We start from the raw sequence: 27,943 nt of genomic DNA on the forward strand, positions 1-27,943 counted from the left end.
CTGATTCTCTATTTATGTTATGTTATGTCATGTTAACCGGGGACCTAGAAACGACGGAGAGCCTCCGTCCCCGCCACAGTGATCCGCACGACGACTACCGCAGTCCACTTCACCCCTCCGCCGCCCCCACCGAACCCAGGGTTATTGTGCGGTTCCGCCCCCGGTGGACCCCCCAGGGAACGTCTCACACCAGATGAGTGTAACCCCTATGTTTGCGTGGTAGAGCAATGGTGGTGTACGCATACGTGGAGAACTTGTTTGCGCAGCAATCGCCGACATAGTGTAGCTGAGGCGGAATAAGGGGAACCAGGCCGCGTTTGCCGAAGCAGATGGAAAACCGCCTAAAAACCATCCACAGACTGGCCGGCTCACCGGACCTCGACACACATCCGCCGGGCGGATTCGCGCCGGGGACCGGCGCTCCTTCCCGCCCGGAAATCCGTGCGCTAGACACCACGGCCAAGCGGGCGGGCAATTATTCTTCTTTTACTAAATGTTTCGATCATCTGATCATCTTGAGGCATTACAAAATTAAGTGCAACAGTCTACTTGCTACGTTCTTGAGAGTTTACGACACGCGATACTTGTCTCGCGGAACAGACACGTGAGACTGTTTCGCGAGACAGCTGTTTCGCCCTTTTACTTATACAGAGCGAAACATTGCTCGAAGCAGGCACGAAAGGGGTCACCCGTCAATTCGGGTGAGACAACCATGTCGACGCGCTCTGTGGTGCCTCTGGTTGCTGCAACTGCGTTCGCCATTACGACGATGCTACAATTGAAACAAAAAGCGAAATGGGTTCGTGACTGGTGGAGTAAGGAATTATTCCATCTGCGATGCCAACGAGAGAACCAGCTTACGAGGAAAATGGTAGTGGGACTCCACGAAGATACCATCAGGGACTTCACCCGTAAGACTGGAGAAAATATGGATTTTCTTGTTCCACTGATCGACCCAAAATTCGAAAAGAAAGAAAAGTAGCATGTGATTTAAATCTTAATCGTCAGGAGAATACCTATGGGTGTCATAAAAATCATAGAAGGTATACAGACGAGTTATAAAACGAGAACTTAAACACACAAGGAATTGACACATGGATTTGCAATAGATAAAGGAGTTAGACAAGGAGATTCACTAAGCCCACTCCTGTTCAACATATTAATAGACCACACCACAGGTATCTAAGAAAGGACCATTACATAAAATGAGAAATATATTGGTAGGTATTATGTTACGCTGATGATTCTGTACTGATTGCTAATAACGAGGATGATTTATAAATGTTACTTACCAATTCAATAAAACAGCTTACCAATATAGCCTGGAAATCTCATTTAAAAAATCAACCAACGTGGTAATATCAAAAACACCTCTAAGATGTAAATTACAAGAAGATGGTTTGTAAATTAAAAAACTGATGAGCTTAAATTATCTAGCGACTGCGATCACCAGCAAGAAAGACTTAACCACGGAAGTGAAAAACAAAATGACAAACGCAATGAGGATGCCGGATGCTTGCGCCGGCCACGGTGGCCGAGCGGTTCTAGGCGCTTCTGTCAGGACCCGCGCTGCTGCTACGGTCGCAGGTTCGAATCCTGCCTCGGGCATGGATGTGTGTGATGTCCTTAGGCTAGTTAGGTTTAAGTAGTTCTAAGTTCTAGGGGACTGCTGACCTCAGATGTTAAGTCCCATAGTGCTCAGAGCCATTTTGAGCCGGATGCTTGCAAAATACGTACTGAGAAGCAAATTTATGACAACTGAGGAGAAAATAAAAAAAATATATAAAACAATGATGCGTCGTGTTATGACATATGCAGCGGAAACGGAAAAGATGAAAGAAAAGTTAATGGTAGCGGAAATGAACGACTAAGACAGATCCAATGAGTGACCATGTGGAACAAGAGAACAAATGTATCGATAACGGATCAACGTGAGATACAAGATATAAATAAACGGGCCAAGACAAGAAAAAGGAATTGGGAGGATCATGTGGAAAGGGCGTAGCCCACAAGATTAGTTAAAATTTGTAATATGGACGACTGCAAGGGAAACGACGCTAAGACGATCACAGCTGGTCCACTACATCCATGGAATGTGGCCGACAAACAGGCGAAACCCTAGTCAGCAAAGAAGAAAAAGAAGGGAAAGAAAAAACATGCGAAGCTGAGAGGAGGACTTTCTCTGACACTGATTTCTTACGACGTGTGATTCACTTACAATATTACAGTATCTTTTTAAAATTACAAAGAGTACGATGTCAGGAATTATTCCAGAAGTTTGTGGTATACTGTTTGCAAAACTGGAAGTAGCTACTGAAAAACCACGCTCATTACGTTCCACACATCCTGTCTTTCTATACGATTGTAATTGGTTCTTTCTGTAGCATTTCTTAAAAGCGAACAGCTTCTGTAAAATTCAATGAGAGGATGCTTTCTTGATGGTCCTTTATCTCACGCGCAACAAGGAATTGCATCTACACTACGCGAAACAAGGGAAGCGATACACTTTCTATCGCGCGTAAAAGTCGACAGTGCTCTTGCTCGTCGCTAAAGATTTTCCTTCTCCTTGCGGCCGCAATCGAAGCTTGTGGTCCTTCTCTAATGACATCGTCGTCGACAGCACGTTAAACCGTAATCCTCGTTCCTTCATTTTTACTGTATCATTCGATCTTCATGCAGTTATGACACTCATTCAGAATATGTTTCCAGATTCGCCATTACTGCCATACATTAGTACATTTTACATGCCAGATAGTGACGAGAATCGCCGGTTGCACGCAGCTATGATTGACGAGTATCTAAGGACCTGGTCCAGGCCCACTACAATTGGGTGCAGCCACGTTCCTCACCTAGACAGTGAAATCTGATCCAATACGTTCATGAAATGGATCTCGAATAAACGTCTGTGTCTAAAACACTATCATAATTAAAGGCAATTTGTGTTGGGCTATCTGGCCTGATCGTATTTCCAATTTGGGTTACCTTATTTATTTGTTGTGATCCTTCTCCAAACTACGCAATGCACACAAAAAACTGTTGCTTTGATAACATAATCATTGTTGTTAATGTGTGTCTGGATATGCCACTCAGCCGTCTTTATGCATGACGTTCATATTACCATTATATTACCAATTTAGGGCATGAAGAGACTGCATGGTCGATTGTTTTGGACAGTCATAGGGACGTCTCAGGATGGAGTTACTTATATTCGAAATCAATAACTTAAAGAAAACATAAACACAACCAATAAAAGCAGTTAAGTGAAATATTTCAAACATTTGGTCCTGGTAAATAGAGCTGATCGCCCAAGATGGCCATCTGGGAAGAAGAATAAACCATACTCTTTCTCCAGTCATGATATGATAAATTCTTTCACTAACGTTACACTCCTTAAGGCACTTCAAGGCAATCCAATGCATTTCCACTAGCGTAATCACTCAGACAAATCTCATTGTTATGATTCGAAATGGTTGTTCACAATACGCAGCAACAGGCCGGGGTTGGGGCCTGTGTGTCACGGTCGAATTCCCTGTACGAGGCAGCGCTCACCAGGTCTACGTCGTGGGTGCAAAGGACCATCTCTTGCGTGCAGGAAAATTCTGCTTTTATACCTCGAGACCACGGCGCGCCATTCCATTTCCAAGTGACCCTCTGGCGGAATAGCTGTGCAATCTGCCATTGCTGCCCTTACAATATGACGAACCCGGCGGGTGTTTGTGCTGCGTGGACGTCCAGAAGCTCGTCTACGGGTGTGAGAATGTTCACGTGACCGCTGATACCAGCCCCGCTGCGCAGCTCACGCAGCACGTCCAGCTTGTGTAGCAGTCCTCCGAAAGGACCGTTCAGCCACTCAGAAGGCCATAATATGACCTCTTTCAGGCTCGCTCAGTCGGTTTCAGGAAGCATGAGTGCCTCGTCTCCGTGACATGATTGCCTGCTTGCTTCACACGTTTGCACCCTCTGGCTGTGAGCATTCCATTAAAGGGTAGACATAGATAGCGCTCTGGTAGCTATGCTACCACGCTCATGGTTGGCGGAGATAGCTTATGCTGTCACCAAATCAAAAACGACAAAATCGAAGTCTTATGAGTGGTGGGATCCATGTGGTTCCCAAGTCGTGCAGCGACCGTAAACCATAAAATTACCAGATATGCAGCAACCAGATGTTTGACCTCTGCTTAAGACAGTATTACTACTCAGGATACTTATTGGTTGAAAGCACCGATGATGGCTGTTAATCAGTTGAAATCGATTTGCAAAAGTGAATAAATAAAACATGATTTTGCGACTGGTTGCTGCATATTTGGTAGTAATAAAATCGAAGTCGTCTTTCCAGGTGCATTAATTTTTTCCGGATATATATATACGAGGTGCGACAATAAAGTAATGAGATTGATTTTCTTTGCGACATGTGGCAACACTGCAGGCTTGCGTTGGCACAATAACTTTGACCTTGGTCTATAAGCTGCCTCTAGTCCAAGTGGCACATCGACGAGTTGTGCTGTAATAGTTTAACATGTGTTAGTGTCTCTCGTCACGGAAATGGAACCGCATAACATTGCGCAACGGTACGCCATACGTTTTTGCGTTAAATTAGGTGAAAACGCGGTGAAAACTTACAGTAAGCTACAGAAGACTTTCGGAGAGTAGGTTATGTCAAGAGCTCAAGTTTTTCGATGGCATAAAATGTTTAGTGAAGGCAGAACGAATGTTGAAGATGAAGACCGCGGTGGACGACCATCAACCTCACGGACGGATGTCAGCTTGGCCAGGGTGCGTGAACTCGTACGATCTGATCGAAATCCGTGAAAATAATTGCAGAAGAACTGAACATCAATTGAGAAACGGTTCGTCTAATAATAACTGAACATCTTGGTATGAGAAAGATTTGTGCAAAAATGGTCCCCAAAAATCTCACACCACAACAGTGAGAAACACGGAAAAATGTGACAGCCGATCTGTTAGAGCAAACGGAAATCAATCCAGAATTGTTGAGCCGTGTTATCACTGGTGATGAAAGTTGTTTTTTTTTTCAGTAAGATCTAGAAACAAAACGCCAAACTTCGCAATGGTGCTCAAAGGGATCACCCAGACTAAAAAATACTCGCATGTCAAAGTCAAAAGTGAAATGCATGCTTGTGTGCTTGTTTTATTCCAAGGGAATAGTTCATAAAGAGTGGGTGCTTCCTGGACAAACAGTTAACCAATTTTACTACAAAGAAATTTAGGAAAGACTTCGTAAAAGAGTTCTTCGTGTCCGTGCCAACATTGCTGATAATTCGATTCTGTATCACGATAATGCGCAATCCCATACTGCTCTGTCAGTACAGCAATTTTTAACCTCAAAACAAATTTCAGTACTACCACAGCCACCTTATTCACCAGATATCGCTCCATGCGACTTTTTTCGATTTCCAAGAGTCAAAACGGTGGTCAAGGGATACCATTTTCAAACAACACAAGATGTCAAAAAAGCTGTGACGAGGGTCTTGGAGGATATTACAGAAGATGAGTTCCAGAAATGTTACCATCAATGGCAGAAGCGCTGGAAAAAGTGTGTGAAATCAGAAGGGAACTACTTTGAAGGAGGCAACATTAAACTTGACTAAAACGGTAAGCAACATTTTTTTTCACACGAGTTTCATAACTGTATTGTCGCACCTCCTATACGCTGCCGGAAAAAATTAGAACACGGTTAGAAACAAACGGTGTCAACTTTTCTCATTAACTCCCTACTTCTATGTTCAAAAGCAAGCGAGTTGCATTTGAACAGTAGCTAAATATTATTTATCTTTTGTCGTTTTAGAAACTAGAGAGTTTAAATTTGTTTCATGAATATAAGTTTGGTCAGGTGCTCGTTCAGAGGTAAGGTTCTCAGAAAGACTGGACTATCTATGTTTTAATGAAACGTTAACTTGTTGTCGAGCTTTGGTCTTCGCGAAGTGAGGTGGCTCTTTCATTTCTGTCGTGCGAATGCGTGGCCGACCCTTCTACGGTATCGCTCGCTCACAGGCCGTCTTGCGAGTGCAGGCGCGTATGCTTTCGCTTTAATGACAGGAGGCAGCTGCCCCGACACGGCGGCAGGTGCTCGGCGCCAGCGGGGACCGGCCCACACTCGCGGGTAATTCGGGCCGCGGCGCGCTTAATAACGGGAATGCCTTTTTGCGGCGCAGAATATTTCCCCGCGGAAATTAATGTCGCTTAATGAAACTTGTTGGGCTTTGAAGTGAGCCTGAACAAAAGAGAGCGCGCAGAGACGCCCGGCCAGGATGCGGACCACTTCCTCGCAATTAGCGGCCGGACTCGGAATTAAAGCGAGCGTCCGCGGCCAGTCGTCCTATGCTGCAGCCTCCTAGGCGCTCGCTACCGCGTCCCCGGGACTGCGGAAGCTAATTACTGCTTAAAAAGATTTACAGGCTCCACCTCGGTGGTGTCTTGGCTAGGCTTCGTTGTCCGAAATATTCTTCTACACAAATACTCGTAGCTGAGTGCATGGTGGAGGGGAGATTGTAAAACTAGTACTGATTTTCTGTCCTGTTACGTCTGCCACAGACGGCCCCTGCCAGGCAGACTACACTCAAGACACCCCTGTGTACCATAGAACATACACAAGCACCTGCAGGCGCAACCAAGAGGAAAACAATTCTTCAAAACAAACAGAACTTGCTAGAGACTAATGCGAACCTTTTTCTTCAGAGGACGCCTCACAGATACAGGGAAAGTTGGAGTACTCTGCCGCCCTCCGCTGGCTTTATGAGGCCAGCGCAGCAGCAATACAGCCAGTTCCTCGCCAAGCTAGGACGAGCTCCGACGGACCTCACCGACGCTCTCGATGAATGGTCGTCTCTCTGTTGTTTTCTTTGTGTGTATATAGTGATTGTTCGAGAAGTGTAGTTTAGTTTCAATAAATGACACTATACTGAGTGTTCTACAATACTGAGTATTCTTCACGTTCGGTATTGAGCGAGGGGAAAATATACATCTGCAGCTGTACTCCACAAACCAGCCAGTGCTATGTGGCGGAGGGTCCATTTTGTGTGCAATATTTCTCCCTTACTCCCACCCTGTCCTCCTGCCTGCCATCCTCGTTGCATTCACTGTCGACAAAACTCAGAATGAGCACTAGTTTCTCTAATTTCATCTGTGTGGTCTTTCAGCGAGTTGCATGTGGGAGGAAGCAATATGATTCCCAACTCTTTTCAGAGTGTACTCCTCCACAATTTCAACATATCGTCTCTGAGATCTACTACTGCTTTCCTGTAGCAACTGCCACTGGAGTTTTATTGAACATCTCCGTAACTTTATCGTGCAGCGTGGATTCCCTCAACGAAACTATCACCGACTTTATTCTCCATCCTTGTTGCACGAGAGTACCCTGTCGATGACGTTGCTGTTACAGACGGAGACCAAGTCCGATTGGACAAGTGTAGAGTGAGAAATCGGTCATAATTCTTTGTATTGTATTCACTTCAGCAATTTAGGAACGTACGTAGACCTTAAATATGGGTGGCCGGATGGGGATTTGAACTCAGTTGCTACTGAGTGCAAATCCACAGACTTTCCCACTATGTCATCGCGGCAAATTTAAAGACCGTATTCTCTGTGGCTTGTGAGACATTCAGTGTTGCAAAGATTGATCACATCACGTGGTTCACTACACCTTCAGCTCTTACTTATAGTGAATGTGTATGAAATCTTATGGGACTTAACTGCTAAGGTCATCAGTCCCTAAGCTTACACACTACTTAACCTAAATTATCCCAAGGACAAACACACACACCCATGCCCGAGGGAGGACTCGAACCTCCGCCGGGATCAGTCGCACAGTCCATGACTGCAGCGCCTTATACCACTCGGCTAATCCCGCGCGACTTCTTACTTATAGAAGGGTTAAACGCAGACACCATCTCCATTCTCCCAATTATCTTTCGTGTAGCACAATTACTTAGAATCAAAGGTATTTGCATTTAGAGGTTTCTATAGTCAACATAAGTGCAGAATACGTCGAGGTCATGTTGAGCTATAACTTCATCGTTCCTGTTGCAATGTTCTTCGCTGGCTCGGTGTTACACGTAAGAAATTTCACCGAGCCATTGGCTCCTTTTATTATCATTGTTCTTATGTACTTATCTTCTTCACCTTCCTTGGTACTGTCACACAATATTGTACTGAGGAAAAGTACACTGATGAATCCGAATCCTTGTTACCACTTGCTTAATAGGATGTCGGTCCATCTTTGGAACGCAGTGCAGCAGCTTTGCTGGAGGTAAAATCCTCTGTAGTTTTGCGAAGGTAGGGGGTACCAGATGTCTGTGCACATAACGCTCACTTGGCATAAATTACGGGGCCGTCGGCTGCGGGCGCATCTTATATCTTCCATCGGGTTGAGACCAGGTGAATGTGCTGGCAAGAAATTAACGTGAGTTCGCGATCAGGCTCCTCAAACCACTGTAGAGCGATGCTAGATTTGCGATGCGGAAACTTTTTCCAGCTGGATATTGTATGTCCATCCTTGTGGCTGGAGGCCTGGTGGACTACGGTCGTTCACTTAACTAAGAAAATGAAACACCTAGAGCCGTCGTTAAGATGTCACTTATTGTGTAGCTACCAGTCTCGACGCTTCAAAGCATCATCTTCAGGCTGGAGGGGTTATCACAATCCATATATACGATGCATCAGTGGACAACATAACCGGTTTACTGCGACGTCGTCTCCCCAGCCATCAACTCCTACTGGAAGATGGCGCAATCGTAAAGGGCTGGCATCAATCATGAAGGATTAGAGATGATCCGTAATAAGTTTCATGCAGTTCACAGCTTTCATGGCACCTTCGATTTGTACTATAGGCGCTATGCAAGACCAGGTGAATGTACCTCATAGCATAATGTTGTCCCCATCGGCCTGTGTCCGTGGCGCTGTGCATGTTTCGAGCCCACGTTCGCCTGGATGGCGACATATCTAGACACAACTATCGACCTGATTTAACAAGAAACGTAATTGATCCAATCACACAGCACGTTTCCACTGACCCATGGTCCAATTTCGATTTACCCGTGCGCACTTCAATCGTAATGTCCATGGGTCAACATGAGACCATGTAAAGGACGTCGATTGTGGAGCCCTATTATCATCAATATGTGCTGAACGGTGTGCTTGGAGACAATTGTACCTGCACCAGCACTATACTGTGCCTCAGATCGCGATCTATGTCGCTTTACAGAGCGGAAGTTCTACGTCCACGTTCTATGAAGAGGCGCGGACGTCCGATACCTTATCGCCTGCTCGTGGCTTCACCATAATTCAACTACAAATTGGCTCTGAGCACTATGGGACTTAACTTCTGAGCTCATCACACACATCCATGCCCGAGGCAGGATTTGAACCTGCGACCGTAGCGGTCTCGCGGTTCCACACTGAAGCGCCTAGAACCGCTCGACTACACCGTCGCGTTTCCATGTCAGAACCACATCACTAACAGTCCACTTAGGCAGCTTTAGAAAGATTGAAATATACGTGACGACATTGTTACTCAGGTGACGGTGACATCTAATGACTAGTCCACGTTCAAAATCACTGAGCTCCCCTTATCGAGCCATAAAAATCAGCCATTTTCTAGAGTCGCTTATGTTAGTGGATTTTCCCATTTGCGGCTCCTTGTCGTCATTAGAATGATGCCCGATTCGTATCTGCTCTGCTTATATACTTTCCATCAGTAGGCATTCAGTGTCGCGTTGATTCAGCGGTGTACCATTCCGCGAATTATTTCTTTTGTATCACTGCCTTCGTAATAGATAACGTCCGTGTCGTTTCTTTTTCTAATATTTGAAACATGAGTTAAATATTATTTTCCAATACTTATCTGTGAGTTTTAGTTTCCTTTGAATACAACGCCAATACAATGAGATCGATAAATTAGTGAGATACGTGTTAAAGCATATAGGAATACTTCACCTGTTTTCTGGAGAAACAGTGGAAAAGATAAAGTGTAGGTACAGGCAAAAAGTCTAATTCAGAGTACCTGACCTGTAAGGTCAAATCTGTACAGGTGGTAAGGATTTCCAAACTGAAAACTTTGAAATAAGAATTAGTGGTTGGAAATTTGTTTCACTGATATAAACAAGCCGAAACCTTTTCATAACAAAAAAAAAAAAAAAAAAATGGCTCTGAGCACTATGGGACTTAACATCTATGGTCGTCAGTCCCCTAGAACTTAGAACTACTTAAACCTAACTGACCTTAGGACATCACACAACACCCAGCCATCACGAGGCAGAGAAAATCCCTGACCCCGCCGGGAATCGAACCCGAGAACCCGGGCGCGGGAAGCGAGAACGCTATCGCGCGACCACGAGCTACGGACTTCATAACAACATATATTCATTGCATCGCTTCAACGTGACTATTATCAATCTTAATGCTTGCGTTAGAACGGTACATATAATTTTGCCGCTTGCATCTTCCCTGCTTTCTGTTGCGCAGTGAACCAGCCAACCAGGATTCCGTGAGCCAGTTGCTCTTCAGTTTATATTGCGGCCTCGTATACCAACAATGTGATATAACTCCTTAGGAAAATATCCATAATTGACTTATCATTGCCGGCCGAAGTGGCCGTGCGGTTAAAGGAGCTGCAGTCTGGAACCGCAAGACCGCTACGGTCGCAGGTTCGAATCCTGCCTCGGGCACGGATGTTTGTGATGTCCTTAGGTTAGTTAGGTTTAACTAGTTCTAAGTTCTAGGGGACTAATGACCTCAGCAGTTGAGTCCCATAGTGCTCAGAGCCATTTGAACCATTTTTTTGACTTATCATTGACGGTTCTGTAACGTTCTTCAAGTCGAGCAGTTTACAAAAACGTGCCTGATATCCGTTGTTCTTTTAAGATTTCGTACTGCCTGACGTTTCTGACTACTTATTTCTTATCTCAAAATGCCCAGTTTAATATTCTCTATCGCCTATATTATTTTTTACTCCAAAATTTTGGGACTTCCTAATACTGGGTGTGACACTTATGCAGACAGCGAAATATTAGTACAACCAGGTAAGACAAATAATGATATGATAACGAAAAAGAAATAACTGCGTTAGGGAATAGGTTACGTATCAGCGTGTTCGGAGATGTGAGGAGATGAAATGCATTGGAGTAATACTATGCTTTCAGATTGCGCGTATTTAACAGACAACCTGCAACGGACGAAAGATAAAGAAATGAAGCGCGTTTCATGTTTTATAAAAGTGAAATGAAGATTAAATAATTTTCTCTCGTGTCTCCTGAAAACTTTTCGTGTATATTACGCTTAAGAAAGCATCGAAAAAATGTCGAAGTCCCACTCTGAATAGTCCATAGTGGTCGAGATGTCAGAAGGTCGTGCTCTTCAGATTATGATTTATTGTGTGTGACATGTTAGACAGCTCAGACTGAATACCGAAATTATAGATAGAGAGGCGATGTCCGCGATCGCTACTAAAGGAATTTTTTTAATGTGGGGACACCTGAGCTAGCTGCATATGGAAAGGGTGATGATGATGTTTGGTTTGTGGGGCGCTCAAATGCACGGTCATGAGCGCCCGTACAAATTCCCAATTTTTACACAGTCCAATTTTCTTGCGCACTCCATTCTAGCCTCTATCACGAGTGCTGCTGCTGCTGACGATAAAATGATGAGGACAACACAAACACCCAGTCCCCGGGCAGAGAAAATCCCCAACACGGCCGGGAATCGAACGCGGGACCCCGCGATCCAGAGACGGCAGCGCTAGCCATCAGACCACGAGCTGCGGACACATATGTAAAGGAGCTGCCTCTTAAAGGTGGCACACGGCCAGCAATGTGGATGTGCCGTGGAGCACCTCAAAGCAAGCATAAAAAGCCTCATGACGCAGACAGCACAGGGTCTCTCCTGGGTTCACAAGATGGCTCGAAGCGATACATGCAAGGGTAGGGATTGTGAGGAGGGGGAGGGGGGAGGGAAATCTCAGGTTTGGTACTAGGGCTACAGGTGCCTGTCCGGACGCCCATTAGACGTTTTTGGCATAAATGTCTGGACCTAAGGTTTGCCACGACCAAATGTAACTTACAAACCATATTCCTATTCTGAAAAACCAGTTACTCTTATTTGCACGCAATTAAAGCTTTCACTCGTTTTCGATACATCCTCTTATATTGTGTTTACATTTTATGTTCACATCTGTCTGAGGGGAAATTTATAAATTAAGATACTGTTGCTTCAACGATGGCGATAATAGGTACCTCGGTATAAGTGAAAACTACAAACCTACGTCTTTTTGTCTGACTCTCTACGTATACCATCTACGTCTACACTCACGATGCAGCTGACTCACTCATTTCTAAAAGGCCTCATATCCATACAAAATCGTTTTGAGAACACCAAAAACGGGTCATAATGCAAACTGGTCCAAAAACAACATACTGTTTATACCAATTGTGAACGTTACACGGTATATTCCACAGCAAAATTGTTTATTATTATTATTATTCAGCAGGAAGAAAGCTACGTGCTTCAGACTCTATGAAGTGAGAGCATATTAGAAATGACTAGTTTATGCACAGAGTATTTATGAACAACCAAGGAATTACAACAAAGGAGAAGGGTTTCGTTTTACTGCTGGCTCTGACATCTAGCAGTACCTCCACTTAACAGTTCTTTCATATTGGCTGTTCAGTGTATACTAGATACCGCTGGTAACCAATTTGCCAGTAGCGGATTACATCTGTAGGTGGGCATCTAGCGTACCTACATCAGTAGTTAAGTAATATTTTATTACGGTACATTTTGAATAGGGTGTACCCCACCATCAGTTTTGGATTGAGAATATTATCACGTAATATTTTCCATTTAAAAGTTATAATATTTGGACCATTACGTAATTAACTGTAGTCTTTTGTTACGATAGTCGGAGTGCAGATATGTTCACTCGGCGAGCGCGTCTTCTTGCGTGTTCAGTTGTGCTTTGTGTTACTACGTAACGTATTCCAGAAAGAAGGAAGGAAGTTTAGAATTTAATGTCCCATCGACAACGTGATCGTTCAAAGCGGAGCATGAGCTCGTATTACGAAAGAATGGGAAAAGAAATAGAGCCTGACCTTTTCAAAGGAACCATCCTGGTATTTGCCTGGGACGATTTGGGGTAATCACGGAAAACCCAAATCTAAATGGCCGCACAGGGATTTGAAGAGTCGTTCTCCCGAGTGAGTAACCAAGTATTTTACCACCCCCTTTTCTCTTTTCTTTCCAACAGATCATCTGATGACGACTTGATGGTAACTGGTAATGATACCGTTCGTGGGATCCGAGGCTGAGGTATATAATTAAAATAAATCGTTTACAAGACGGTTGCTATGTTTATCTAATACAGTATGCCTTGTCTGTGCACAATTTTAGTTAATTTTCTATTTCTCGATCACTCCTGTCATTATCTGCCCAACGAACATTCGTGGCATAATTGAGAGGAGGAACAGCTGTGAATCAATTTCGGAAAACTGAACTCTGTATTTCGGGCGGTTTTTTAATCTTTCGTTTCGGTACTAGTATGGTTACAGATGAATTGAAATTGACCCACTTACTGAATTTTCATAAGACCAAAGCTTCTTAGAAGTTTTATCAAATAGGTCAGCGAAATTTTTCTTTCGAATTTATTGCTCTCCATTTTGCTCTTTCACGTTTCGTTTGTCAACTAGGCTTTGACTTCAGTTACAAAATACAACTTTATTAAACCTTGACCATGGTTTCGACGGTTTTAAAACAGAATGTTTACAAAAAAGTATGTTATATAATGTGTTTTAAATGGTAAGTAGATGGCTTGTACTAGACAGAGTCAACAATTCCCAAAATTGTCTACAGGTAATGTGACTTTACGGGAGTATGCGTCACTAAAGGAAATTTTGTGAACCTTTACTGAACGGTATTGAGTTAGAGAAGGAGACATGTCCGTACAAAAGAGCGTTTAGTGGTCGTGTTTCAATGAAGGAAGAATAAACTAGACGATGTAATGAAAATCCTACAATACATACTTGACGAGCAGAAACCATTTTATGACAGTATCTACCAATGGCCAGGGAAGAATGTACAAGATAGAGATGAAGTGTGTGTGAAATCCTATGGGACTTAACTGCTGAGGTCATCAGTCCCTAAGCTTACACACTACTTAACTTAAATTATCCTAATTACAAACACACACAAAGATGCCCGAGGGAGGACTCGAACCTCTGCTGGGACGAGCCGCAAGCTGCATGACTGCAGCACCTCAGACCGCTCGGCTAATCGCGCGCGGCTAGAGATGAAGCATACCCACCATTGTCTGCTTTCTGTATTTTGCTTCTGGTTGTATTTTGGGTAAATTATGAATAAACGTGTGTGCTCATAAGACTCTTTTATTGCTGTAACGAATATGAACAATACAAACTCCCATAACACAATGCTTCTACTGCAAACACAACACCAGTTCCCTCACAAACATAATCTACAGAAAATTCAAACTATATCACTGACCACAGTCGATGGCAAAAGTCTTTTTTTGTTGTTGTTGTTGTTCTGGCTGGTTTGATGTGACTCACCCGTTGTTGTAGTGGTAAACATTGTTTCACCTCAGGGCCAACTGCTATATGACAACTCCACGACAATATGCTTAAACAAGTTGTATAGCAAAACAGTTTTCTTTGTCTCCACAGATATTTACTTACTGAGTCAGGACCTCTTGTCAACGATTCAACGGTACGATAATATTTACAGACTGAAACGAACTCTGCCATAGTTTAAATTACTATTGCAAAAAGCTACAGGGAGAAAAAAATTTCCAGTTAAACGGAAAGGAGAAGAAGCATCGACAAAATTAAAGATTGGGAAGGGGAAGAAGTGAAACATTTATGGCTCATATATAAGAAGCAAGATCACACAAAATACTCCGAAGCAAAAGAGGCTTTAATAGCAGACTGTTTCAGGTGAAAACAATGTCCTTCAACAAAAGAAAAATGACACGGGACGACGTTCTTGAATTGGAGAGGACGTTCGTGGAAAAGTTTGCTGAAAGAACAGCATTCTACGAATATGGAACGTGTAGCGTCGGAAAGCAGGAGATGATGAACAGCGATCCATTTAGGGTGTGCTGTTTCAGAAGTACGTTAAAATTAAGTCGGCATACAAAGTAGGGAAAGAAGGACCATCGGAAGAATATTGTACTAGAGGAGTATAAAAAAACCAACGATACAAGAAGACATTTTCGTGGGATATTACCTAAGGCATCCCAGTATAGGTGGCACTGCATACAAGAATAGAATGGCGCACTAAGGCTGGAATATATATGTGAGAGATTATTAAGGAAACAAAATGAAGTAGCTATGAATGAACTAACATATTAGCACAGAGAGGAAAAACTGGATAATAAAATCAAATATTAGTTTATTGGTATAGTACTGGGTAAGATGGTACACGTTGCAATAAACACTGAAGTGTGTGCTAGAGAGGTGAAGTCATTATGTCAACGGGGCTGATTTGATTCAGGTGTTCAAAAACACAGTGAACAAATGCTGAAATGGTGCCTCCTGAAGTGACGGTCGTTTGATTTCCCAAACCTTGTATTAATGACTTTACTTACGTAACTGACATGAAACATTGAAGCGTTGACGTATCTGTATGTCGATGCTCATTCTACTAATTCCTTGGATTAGTTGACCTCTGAAATTCATTTTCTGTGCTTTCAATTTTTATAGAGGTAATATGAGTGTCTTTCGACTGGAATGCGATTTAATCTGCTTATCTTAAATTTCTTCGAATGTCGTACGTATAAAGGCATAAAGAAAAACAGTTTATCGATTTACACGTTACAGCGGCTACATTGTGCACAAGTAATAAATGCAGAATTACATCATTATTTGCAATCTGGCTAAAACCCTTGTCAGTGCCTGTTGAGATGATGGTTTTCCAATTATGAGGAGGTTATTGTCTATCCCCTAATGGATTACTGTTGTCGACATTAATATCGCGCAGTGGCAAAAATGGCTTTATCGGAATTCAATGATGCGCCCACTGCCTACGACCTTGACAGTACATTAACGTCCAATACGGAATGTCTGCTTCTCTAGTGGCAGAGGACATTTTTTTCACTTTCTGGATGAAAACAGCGCTAAAAGCACTTTACCTATTTCTTCCATCAGGCAGTTGGCTTCACGGCCCGTACTGGTTCTACCTATGCGTGTGTCGGAAAGAAGCCCATAAACTTGGAAAAGGGAATGGAAATAACCGTTAACTGGACCATTTGCCTGAAATTTAAAACGATACTAACAGTACAGCTTTTCTGCAACACGAAAATCCGCCCTAGAAAACAAAATTGGAGTGCCACATTATTTTCCAGGACTGACCCAGTGATCGTGGTCTGCCAGTACTAAAATGTGTAAGGGAATACCAGTTGAGGAACTATGTTCGCAGATTATTAAAGTTTATACGCCTTTCTGCAATCCAGAGAGAAAGACTCACGCACTCATGGAGTCTGCCATTTGACTGCTGCGCTCCTGAAGGTAAAGATGTGTTCTCGATGCAGCCCAAGAATGTGGGATAGTTTGATTGTGTAGTCACATACAAAACGACTATAAATGATTTTGTCATGCAGGAGTACTAAATCGAATATATTTCTGTTGGTCCGATATTCTCTCAGTTCTGTGTTTCGTTTGCTACCATGTAAATGTAATGGCTTAAATGGGATATGAAATACATGTTCTTCATATGTATTACAGATCAGCATGTATCTTTTTGTGGGTGTATCCCAATGAAGAGCTGATCTTCTAATTCTCACTCATTTTAAGAGAAACACCTTTCATCTTCACTGTTGTTGCCGTTATCACTAGGCTCATGAAACCGAGAACGTTATCAACAAGCCATAGCATTGGTATCTGCCCTGACTTTTTCTTTCGTTATTTCGTTAGCTGTTCAGCACCAAGTGGTGGTAATGGACTGTAGCTTGGCATGAAATGATTTTTGGTATGAGTTTGTCTTTCTAGGTTTTACACATTTATAACCCTCCCACCCCCTAGCTCAAAATTTAAAATACTGTCTCCGTACTTCATTTTACTTTTCGTCAAATAAGTCGTTTTAACTCACACACCACGTCGTTCGTAAATTCTTTTGCTAATTATAGGCAGATTTATAGGGAACCATTAATAATTTCCTTTCCATCCAGTCAGCTATTACTTCTATCAGCATGCCTTAAATGCAAGTTAGTTGCAAGCAAATTCCAACAGTTCAGCAACATTTAATGTCAACTGCAATTACTTGCATCACAGACTGTGCGAGATTCAGCGCTCGCACTGCCGTCTGATGAAACGAATTACGACACTGGATTCGTGGGGCAATAACGTGATTTAAATTCGGATGCCGGAATGATTCCTTGAACAGTATCTCGACCAGTATTTCTTCATAACCCATGTAGAGGCGAGCTCTAATGACGTCGATGGTGCTGAAGTCTAGATTATAACGTCTTGTTTTCGAATTCTGTAACCTGATGGACGATTTTACGAAAGTAATTATAACAATTTTCACTTTTAGTGCAAGCTCATTATGTGTTAAACCAACTTTACACGACGCTATAAATTAATCTTTTACCCATAAAATGCAAAGAGAGAAATTGATCAATGCAACAAGACGAACCTATAGAAAGCCAGGATAAGTATTTGCAGCTGATGATACACACTGATCATCCAGAACGTTATCACCACCTACGTAATACTCAGTATGTCCACCTCTGATACGGATAACATCAGCGACACATCGTGGCATGGGAGCAATGCGGCCTCGGTAGGTCTCTGGAGAGAGTCGGCACCACATCTGCACATAAAACTCACCTAATTCTCGTAAATTTCGGGGACGGGGGCGATGAGCTCTTACGCCACGTTTAGTCACGTCGCAGATGTGCTCGATCATGTTCAGATCTGGCGAGCTGGGGGCGAGCACATCAATTGGAGCTTACACTGTGTTCCTCGAAGCAGTCCATCACACATCCGGCCTTTAACATGGGACATTATCATGTTGAAAAATTCCTTTGCCGTCGTCATGAACCGCTGTACGGGGTCTGCAACCAGTGTACGATATTCGGCCGTCATGGTGCCTTGCGCGATCTCCGCTGGACCATGGATGCCCACGTGAATGCTTCCCAGAGCACAATGAAGCCACCGCCAGCTTGTTTCTACCACTCCGCCCACGTCCAGTGCAAGTGGTCACGTGCCCACTTCCGTCGTAGTTGCCGATGCCCTGTTGTTAAAATTGGAACTTGCATGGGTCCTCAGTTGCGGAGGTCCACGATTAGGAGTGTTCGGTGCACTGTGTGTTCAGACACACTTGTAGTCTGCCCAGCATTAAAGTCTGATGTCAGTTCTGCTAAAGTTCGCCTCCTGTCCTGCTTTACCAGTCTGCCCAGCCTTCGACGTCCTACATCTGTACTGAGGCCGCCCAAACTCACGATGTCCGGTCGTGGTTTCACCTTGGTTTTGGCAAGTGTTGAAGACAGTCACCACAGCTCTCCTCGAAAGTTTCCGAAATGCTCGTGCCGAGCCTGCGGGCCATGAAATCTCTCCTCGATCAAACTCAAATAGATCACGTTCCTTCCCCATTGTACACATGGACAACACGCTCACTGATACAACATGTACCGTGCGTGTGTGTCTGACTTGCAGTCATTCCTCCCCAGGAGACGCTGCTATTGCCTGGACGGGTTTATATCGATAGTAGGTCGGTGGTCATAATGTTCTGGCTGATCAGTGTATTTATCTGGGCAAACGACACACAGATATTGACAGGATAGTGTTCTTAAAAATGATGAAAGCTATAGGCTTTTCAAATACTAAATTTCCTTAAAAACGTCAAAATTATACACGTGCACCCATACACTCACTCACTCTCTCTCTCTCTCTCTCACACACACACATACACACACACACAAATCTTTTTATTAAAAGGGAGATCTGAAACAGTACAGCAGAGAGATGAGGTGTGCTGAGCACAGGACTAAATCTAAGACGCATCAGCCACTCTGCATCGTAATAAAATCTCCAGCCTAAAAGGTTAAGTGCCGTTCTACACTCCTGGAAATGGAAAAAAGAACACATTGACACCGGTGTGTCAGACCCACCATACTTGCTCCGGACACTGCGAGAGGGCTGTACAAGCAATGATCACACGCACGGCACAGCGGACACACCAGGAACCGCGGTGTTGGCCGTCGAATGGCGCTAGCTGCGCAGCATTTGTGCACCGCCGCCGTCAGTGCCAGCCAGTTTGCCGTGGCATACGGAGCTCCATCGCAGTCTTTAACACTGGTAGCATGCCGCGACAGCGTGGACGTGAACCGTATGTGCAGTTGACGGACTTTGAGCGAGGGCGTATAGTGGGCATGCGGGAGGCCGGGTGGACGTACCGCCGAATTGCTCAACACGTGAGGCATGAGGTCTCCACAGTACATCGATGTTGTCGCCAGTGGTCAGCGGAAGGTGCACGTGCCCGTCGACCTGGGACCGGACCGCAGCGACGCACGGATGCACGCCAAGACCGTAGGATCCTACGCAGTGCCGTAGGGGACCGCACCGCCACTTCCCAGCAAATTAGGGACACTGTTGCTCCTGGGGTATCGGCGAGGACCATTCGCAACCGTCTCCATGAAGCTGGGCTACGGTCCCGCACACCGTTAGGCCGTCTTCCGCTCACGCCCCAACATCGTGCAGCCCGCCTCCAGTGGTGTCGCGACAGGCGTGAATGGAGGGACGAATGGAGATGCGTCGTCTTCAGCGATGAGAGTCGCTTCTGCCTTGGTGCCAATGATGGTCGTATGCGTGTTTGGCGCCGTGCAGGTGAGCGCCACAATCAGGACTGCATACGACCGAGGCACACAGGGCCAACACCCGGCATCATGGTGTGAGGAGCGATCTCCTACACTGGCCGTACACCACTGGTGATCGTCGAGGGGACACTGAATAGTGCACGGTACATCCAAACCGTCATCGAATCCATCGTTCTACCATTCCTAGACCGGCAAGGGAACTTGCTGTTCCAACAGGACAATGCACGTCCGCATGTATCCCGTGCCACCCAACGTGCTCTAGAAGGTGTAAGTCAACTACCCTGGCCAGCAAGATCTCCGGATCTGTCCCCCATTGAGCATGTTTGGGACTGGATGAAGCGTCGTCTCACGCGGTCTGCACGTCCAGCACGAACGCTGGTCCAACTGAGGCGCCAGGTGGAAATGGCATGGCAAGCCGTTCCACAGGACTACATCCAGCATCTCTACGATCGTCTCCATGGGAGAATAGCAGCCTGCATTGCTGCGAAAGGTGGATATACACTGTACTAGTGCCGACATTGTGCATGCTCTGTTGCCTGTGTCTATGTGCCTGTGGTTCTGTCAGTGTGATCATGTGATGTATCTGACCCCAGGAATGTGTCAATAAAGTTTCCCCTTCCTGGGACAATGAATTCACGGTGTTCTTATTTCAATTTCCAGGAGTGTATTAAAATAGCCCAGAGGAGAATATATAAGGCATTCTCTGAAAATAGCACATTGGCTGCTTTGGAGCACTGTACATAGTCTAGAAATGGTACCAGGCGCTCATGGGACTCTCCACCGAAGATCTACGTCATGGCAATGGAATGGTGTGCATGTGTCAGTCGTGTGGCTAGGGCCTCCCGTCGGGTAGACCGTTCGCCGGGTGCAAGTCTTACGATTTGACACCACTTCGGCAATTTTCGCGTCGATGGGGATCAAATGAAGATAATTAGGACAACACAAGATCCAGTCACTGAGCGGAGAAAATCTCCGACCCAGCCGGGAATGGAGCCCGAGCCCTGAGGATTGTGTGTGTCAGTAGGTAGTGTGAAATCAGCGCAGAACATGGGTTGGCGTGGAAACGTGGCCGAATGGCAGAAAGGAGCTATAGTGTGTAGATATGGCCATGATCACACCCTCGGTGAAGTTGTACGACTATCCACCGCGCCTGCGAGGAGGATGTACTAGTCACAGCCACGCAACACGGCATAACGGACCGGGAACCAGTGTCACGACTTGTCAATGAAAATCGGTTTCAAACCCGGCGGGATTCGATGGTGTGAATTTGTGTAGGTCCATGTTAACGAGTTTCCGAGCGAACACTGCGAATGGAATTGCGTGAAGTTGCGCATCTCCATTGAAGCAAAGAACACAGAAAGTGGACACTGACTGAATGAAGACATGAAGTGTCGCTAAAGAGTAAAGATTTAGCCTCTTGCCAAATGGTGTTATATGTCAAGTGCACCGGTGAACCAATGAGCTGTATAACTTTTGGCACATGGAGGGTGCAGTTCAGGCTGCAGGTGGTTGTGTTACATTTGATGTGCGGGGGCAGAGTTCGTGCGATCAATTCATTGCCATCGCCCGATCTTAACCCCATAGAAAACGTCGGGACTCAGACAGCTGGTGAAATGCAACAGTTCACATCACCGCCATTTCGTAGCTCTGATTTAATCCATAGTCAGGAGCTTCAGCTGGCTAATACACACATGAAAAAACTTGCGGAATTTCTTCCTCGCCGAATTGACGCCTTTATAAAGGTTGCAGTTAGTTTTACACTGAATTATCGTTTTATGAGAGTGACTATTTTTTTTGCGTCCATTGTGCTTATAATGTACCGAAGTGCGTGCGCCACATTCACTACAAACGTGTGGCTCCTCCCGCCAGATCGTACGCCACATTCACTACAGACGTGTCGGTTCTCTCGCCGGATCATAAAGACCTCATCTCGTCTCTGACACCTAAAGGAGGAACGTCAGTGATAGCTAGTTACTGTACCTGTTTACCATTTACAGTTGGTTATACCTAACCTCCCGCCATTGGTCTTCATATTGATCCACGATCTTCTCAGCGTTGGCTGCATGTTCCCCTCTGTGACCTCAATAGACCTTCTTCCTTATTATTCCCGTGTACCTCTTTGTAGCAAAAGAAGAAAAACCTGTATTTTCTATTTTTCTTTTTACGGATACATTGTACTTAAAGTTCGAATAATACTGCGTGCCCATCAGAAGAACGAACATACACGATACTGGTTGGCTCTCCCGAATGTCGTTAGTTGCATTTTCTCTTGTGTTTCGGCAGATATTTGCAGTTTAGTTTGTGCACTGTGCTGCTGAATTCAACCCAAACAACTACGGCTCGTCACGTCTTTCATGCGATGCTTACCGTCAACAGCAAGCGTCGGTTTATTCCCTTTTCCAAACAAAATTATTTTTAAATTGGAATTTTACGTGTCCATTTGATAGAGCGCTTCCAAATAAATCTACTATCTACTCCGATATTCATTTTATCGATGCATATTAACAGGGAAAGTGAAACACGAAGAATAAACAGCAATCCAGCAGCAACACAGTAACGCTGCATCCTTGCCGATACGGCCGGTGTGACCGGGCGGTTCTAGGCGCTTCAGTCTGGAACCGCGCGACCGCTACGGTCGCAGGTTCGAAACCTGTCTCGGGCATAGATGTGTGTGATGTCCTTCGGTTAGTTCTGTATAAGTAGTTCTAAGTTATAGGAGACTGATGACCTCAGATGTTAAGTCCCATAGTGCTCAGAAACATCCTTGCCGATAAGCAGTAAGCGTGGGCCAGGACTCTGCTGTAGCTGCAGGGGCAGTGGCTGTTCTTCGAAGTTTGCAGTCCCCTTTAACACACATCGATAAAACAAATATAGCGCTAGACTAATCTAGAACCGCACTATTGACTGGGAACGTAAATTTCCGCTTTAAAAATAATTTTGTTTGTAACGGGAAACAAACCGACGATATCCGACGATACCGGGCATCACATCAAACACGTGATGAGCATTAGTTATCTGCGCTACATAACACAAAAACTGAATTGCAAACATCTGCTTAGACACCAGAGAAAATGCGCGTGAAGACAGTTAGGAGTGACACCCTGTATGATTTCACCGTTTTGCTATAATAGTACATCACTACTATTTCCACTTCGTTCCTCCCCAATCAGCCAACTATTTCTAGCGCTTATAGGAGTTAACATTACAATGGGTGACATCCCGGCCTTACATGTTGCATTTCATGCGCTCTTTGGGCCCGTCGATTCGACCGGGGTAGGCGCCGTGCGCACAGTCGCATGGAGTGCCTTCACGTGTATAGGCAATTAAAACAGTTTGCAGTTTCAGCGCCGATCGCACCAGCGCACCGCTCCCAGCGGAAACGGCCATGAATTATGCAGGAGGCGGCGGCGGCTGCTCGGTGCGCGCCTGCCCTCTGTGGCTCCCAGTATGGAAAATGTCAACACTCTTCTGCCCCTTCTTCTCCGTGTCGCTTCGCTCTGTCCCTACAATGAGAGGTGACGTGCTACCTGCACCCTGAACTAAGTGCTCTTAAAATAGCTCCGACGAGGTTCCCGACGTAACACAGCATACCTGGTTAACACTTTACATATTCTGCAACCCCTATCCATGTACGTCAGTCAAAGTATTCACATAGCTGTAGTAACATTCATTATCATTCCTGCACTTTACCTCGAAGTCTGATCACCGAAAAACGAAAATGACAAGCATATAATCGCCACACAAACAGTAAGATAGAAAGGTAACGGAATGCTTGTATTGAGGTATATGCAGTATTGCCAACATTTCGTATGAAAGTGTCATGTAGTTTCCACCACATGCAACGTTAAACTGTATGATCATGAGTGAGTACAGCTAGCTTGAGAAGTCTCTAGTTTCCTATTACTGGTGATAGAAAAGGATAAATGAAGAAAAGAGTGAAATTCATTGTCGATATATTTAGGCCTGTTAACGTGGGGAAAGAAAGTTGAGCCAAAATTGCCACCAAAAGGCTTAAGGTACTATAGCTTTTCTGCTTGACTGGTAATAGACAATTCTAATACAAATTTCTTCTAACATCGTATTAATTAACTGGTATACTGATGTCTTCAGATACTGCTAACAGAAATTTCTTCTAACATCGTATTCGCAAATTAATATACTGCTATCTTCGTATCATCAATGGGGATTACCTTCAAAGTAAATCGGAATTGTTCGGCACGCTGCCAGCATCTAAATGATATTTCTCAAATTATGCATCCAGTAAGACTAAGTAGCTATTACATTATTTTGAGGCAAAAATGCTGTTGGTGATTATATGTAAAAATAACAGAACATCTTTCAGTTATGTATCTCCATCTACTGAAGGCTGATTTTTGAAAATAGTTGAAATACATTTTTTACAACTCTTATAACGGAGCAGATATTTGCAGAAAGTGTCGCAGAAACCCACTGGCATGCAACGAATCGTTCTGTAACTGGAAACTTCCTGGAAGGGACTAACTAAAGAAATAGATTCAGCCTGTCTGCTGGAGTCTGAATATAATTAGAAGGTGTCCAATATTCTTTCGAAGAACTGAAATCCTCAATAAAAGTGATCAGTGCACACAACGGCATCAGTGTTTATATCGAAATTCCTGCCACATTAAAACTGTGTGCGAGACCGAGCCTTTCGTGGGCAAGTTAAAAAATGGTTCAAATGGCTCTGAGCACTATGGGACTTAACATCTGTGGTCATCAGTCCCCTAGAACTTAGAACTACTTAAACCTAACTAACCTAAGGACATCCCACACATCCATGCCCGAGGCAGGATTCGAACCTGTGACCGTAGCAGTCGCACGGTTCCGGACTGCGCGCCTAGAACCGCGAGACCACCGCGGCCGGCCGTGGGCAAGTGCTACGCCGATTGAGCTATCTAAGCACCACTCACGAACCACCCTCACTGCTGTACTTCCGCCAATACCTCATCTCCTACTTTCCAAATTTTACTGAAGTTGTCTTACATACCTTCCGGGAATGGCGTTCTTGGAAGAAAGGACACTGAGGGAACGCGACTCGGACACAGTCTAGGGGATTATTTCGAGAATGAATTTTCACTCTGTAGAGGAAAGCGCGCTGATTTGAATCTGCGTGATACATCAAATCTTTCTGCCGGACCGGGACTCGAACCTGGGATCTAGAACGGTTTTAATCTTCCGGTAAGTATCAGACCAGAGCACGTTCGGCTGAAGACTGAGAATTTCATCCTGGAAACAGTCCCCTAGGCTCTGCCTGAGTCGTGTCTCCTCAGTATGCTTTCTTCCAGGAACGCCATTCCCGCAAGGTATGTAAGACAACTTCTGTAAAATTTGGAAAGTAGGAGATGAGGTATTGGCGGAAGTAAAGTCGTGAGGACGCATCTGAGTCGCGATTTGATAGTCCAGTCGGTGGAACACATGCCCGCGAAAAGCAAAGGCCCCAGTTCGGAATACACCTTTAAATTGACAGGAAGTTTCAAATCAGGGCATATTCCGCTGCAGAGCGAAAATTTATTCGGGTGTGTTTATATCGGGTGAGTCACAACTTCAACGACTAAGTTTTGAGACTGATTAGTGTTGTGCTGAGAGTTTTTCTACAGGAAATTCTTGGTGTCCAGTTGCTCGTTAGACTGTAAGTAGCCCGGTTTCTGACCCCATCTACCTTGTAGACTTTAATGCACCAGGACCGCACGCACGAAATTTGTTTTTTTGGACGAGTTTCGCCTTGTGCGAACAATTTATTTTTATTACGCAGACCAGTTTCGCAGAAGTTACAGCATCATCAAAGTTTTTTTTTAATTTATTTGCATTAAATAAGAGGAAAATTGCTCTTTACTATTGCTTTTAAGGCTTTGCGTATTTCACTTTATAACTATTTTTTCTGAGACCTAAACAAGATTCAAAACTTCCGCTCAGAATATATTCAGGTTTTTGCCATATTGTTTTCGTAGCTTGTAAACAGTGACACAGCGCAAGTTGAAAAGCAATGGCTCTGAGCACTATGGGACTCAACTGCTGTGGTCATTAGTCCCCTAGAACTTAGAACTACTTAAACCTAACTAACCTAAGGACATCACACACATCCATGCCCGAGGCAGGATTCGAACCTGTGACCGTAGCAGTCGCACGGTTCCGGACTGCGCGCCTAGAACCGCGAGACCAACGCGGCCGGCGTTGAAAAGCAAAGTTCGAGTGTGGAAGTAAAGGGAAAACCTGAAAAAGTAAATGGAAACATACTTCTCACAGACACAAGCTTTTACATAGAATAAAATGATACCACAAAAGTTTGACATTCTCAGTTGTAAATCAAAATACGAAACGACGTAAAAGCCATAGCATGTGTTAACAAGGTAAATGTAAAGAGTTTTTTGTTTCAAAATTTGTGAATACTTTTCTTAAGGAGCAATTGTCCTGTTATTTAATAGAAATAAAATAAAAAGTCTGCTGATGATGCTTGAACTTCAACGAAATATGTCTGGGTAAAAACAGCGAAACAAAACTTGTTTGATCAAAGCGGAACCTATGCAAAAACAAATATAGTTGTCTTAAGGAGTTTAGAGAAACCAGAGAGTACATACGTCCCCCCTCGTCGGAGGTTCGAGTCCTCCCTCCGGCATGGGTGCGTGTGTTGCCCTTAGCGTAAGTTAGTTTAAGTTAGATTAAGTAGTCCGTAAGCTTAGGGACCGATGCCCTAAGCAGTTTGGGCCCACAAGACCTTATCACTAATTTCCGGTTTTACATACTTCCGGTTGGCTGAACAATGTGTTGATGATCCGCCTTCCTCCCGAGTACGAGCTCAGTGTTGGCTACTGCGCGACCTCTCTCACAGTGTAAGTACGTGTAACGCAATGTGTGCGCCGGGTTGTGGAGGAAATGATTCAAATTGCTGTGTGTTCAGTTCTTCTTGTCTCTCCGTCCTCGGGCATTAACTTTGATAACTGTACTTCAGTTTCATGTGTGTAAGGGCAGAAATGAAAAACTGCGCATAAATGAAAAATACACAAGATAAGTTATAACAGAGTACAAAAGAATATTAATCTCTTCTGTGCCAAACGTCAACCACTATTATGAAAACGGCGTCGTCGAACCGCGCTTCCGAACAAACCCACGGAACATACACGTCATGGATATTCATAGTGCATCACTGTTTTGTACAAGTAACATTTCAAGTTTTACTGAAAAGGAGCGGGGCCGAACATTACACAATCGAAGCCCGAGGATACTCAGTTGAAATGTCTAAGCAGGCACCGTGAGTCAATCGAAACATTTTCCAGGTGAATTGACACAGTTCCCAAATAACTAGCATCGTCACTGGTGTGCTGATAACTTTTACATAGCGATGTCACAATAATAATTTGGTAATAAATCGAAGAAATCACTCTGTAGTCAGCTACATTGTGCCTAGGGTCCCTGTTCTACAAGTATCAGTAAACGTCTGAAAGTTTAACTAGGGAATTTGCGCAGTGGTTTAAAATACTCGTTTCACATTCAGGCCAGTAGATGTTTCGGTCGCCGTCTAAATTTAGGAGGGCGTCCTGAAAAGTAATGCCCACGAATTTTTTATTCCGTTCTCACTATCGGCTGAGGTATTAAATGTATAAACGTCATGCATATTACTTTATCGGTGCCCACCCGGTTAGCCGTGTGGTTTAACGCACGGCTTTCCGGGCGGGAAGGAGCGCCTGGTCCCCGGCACAAATCAGCCCGGCGCGGCGGTCCGGTGAACTGGCCAGTCTGTGGATGATTTTTAGGCGATCTGCCTCGGCGAATGCGGGCTGGTTCCCCTTATCACGCCTCAGCTACACTCTGTCGGCGATTGCTGCGCAAACAGGTTCTCCACATACGCGTTCACCACCATTACTTTACCACGCAAACATAGTGGTTACACTCGTTTGGTGTGAGACGTTAACGGGGGGGGGGGGGGGGGGGGGGGGGTCCACCGGGGGCCGAACCGCACAATAACCCTGAAAGAGTGGTTCGGTGTGGGACGGCGCAGGGGTGAAGTGGGTTGCGGTAGTCGTCGTGGGGTTGTGGACCACTGCGGCTGCGGCGGGGACGGAACCTCTCCGTCGTTTCTATGACCCCGGTTAACAT

General features: G+C 44.6%; 1 protein-coding gene across 1 annotated transcript in view; it reads right to left on the reverse strand.

The window, feature by feature from the left end:
• The window catches only part of LOC126236959 (cubilin), a 1,328,660-nt gene that overhangs the window by 296,078 nt on the left and 1,004,639 nt on the right, over window positions 1-27,943 (reverse strand). The window lies entirely within an intron of this gene.

Source organism: Schistocerca nitens, chromosome 2 (genome assembly GCF_023898315.1).
Source record: "Schistocerca nitens isolate TAMUIC-IGC-003100 chromosome 2, iqSchNite1.1, whole genome shotgun sequence".
Taxonomy (NCBI): Eukaryota; Metazoa; Arthropoda; class Insecta; order Orthoptera; family Acrididae; genus Schistocerca; species Schistocerca nitens.